Raw genomic sequence first — 447 nt, forward strand, 5'->3', positions numbered from 1 at the left:
TTTCCCCTGTCGTCTGGGCCTAATTGGTTAATGAGATCCCCTTACCTCAGGCGGGATCGGTTAATGATTTCCCCTGTCCCCAGGTGGGACTGGTTAATGATTTCCCCTTTCGCCAGGCGGGATTGGTTAATGATTTCACCCCTCACTTTTCCGCGCGGCTTGGCTCTAGTCAGTGGGGCCGGGCTTAATATACGCCTAAGGGGAGCAATCTGAAGGGCGAGGCCGACCTGGAGTAGCTCTTGGAAGGGGTGGGAGGTTGGATTTGAGTCGGTGCTGGCGGAAGGGCTGGATTTCAAGGGCTTGGCCGGCTGGCCGGTGGTTGTCGGAAGCGGTGAGCATGAAGGGATTGTCGGCTTGTAAGGCACGGGCTTAGCGAGGGCGTGGTAGGCCTCGGGAGGGAGCGGGGTGGACGAGGCCGCGGTGGCCGCACCGGGGGTCGCCATTGCC

The sequence above is a fragment of the Cetorhinus maximus genome, unplaced genomic scaffold (assembly GCF_964194155.1).
Source record: "Cetorhinus maximus unplaced genomic scaffold, sCetMax3.hap1.1 HAP1_SCAFFOLD_3222, whole genome shotgun sequence".
In the NCBI taxonomy this organism is placed as follows: Eukaryota; Metazoa; Chordata; class Chondrichthyes; order Lamniformes; family Cetorhinidae; genus Cetorhinus; species Cetorhinus maximus.